This window comes from Simochromis diagramma, unplaced genomic scaffold, assembly GCF_900408965.1.
Source record: "Simochromis diagramma unplaced genomic scaffold, fSimDia1.1 OVJJ01000692.1, whole genome shotgun sequence".
Lineage (NCBI taxonomy): Eukaryota > Metazoa > Chordata > Actinopteri > Cichliformes > Cichlidae > Simochromis > Simochromis diagramma.
Genome location: NW_024387485.1, coordinates 1,388,562 through 1,389,045, shown reverse-complemented (window position 1 = coordinate 1,389,045; position 484 = coordinate 1,388,562).

Genomic DNA, 484 nt, shown 5'->3' with positions numbered 1-484 from the left:
CCCAAAAAGGTAAAAAGTCATCCGTGGTTCACCGACTTTAAAATAAAACAGTCGATTAATTATCACATTTTTAAAAAACATTTTCATTCGCACAGCATAATCAGCATTATGTTCATAATAGAATCAGTACATACCCTTGGAAAAAATGCATACAGTCAAACATGTCATTTAATGTAAACAAAACAAAACAAAACAAAAAAGTTAGAAGAAAAGGCTTCTATAAACATCCTCAAGGAACAAAATAAACATCAGAAGAAACTGTCATATGTAATGATGACTGACAAAGTAGATAGACCTCTATATATCCAATCCTATCTTTTACTATCTATCTATGCATATGTATATAGATAGATTGGTCATCATCACATCACACAATATGCAATCATAAAAATCAGCACAGTGCAAAATAAATGACTTGACTTGATCATTTTGACCAGTGGATCAAATACAGATTGTGTCTTCATCATTCTAGCATATAAAATCA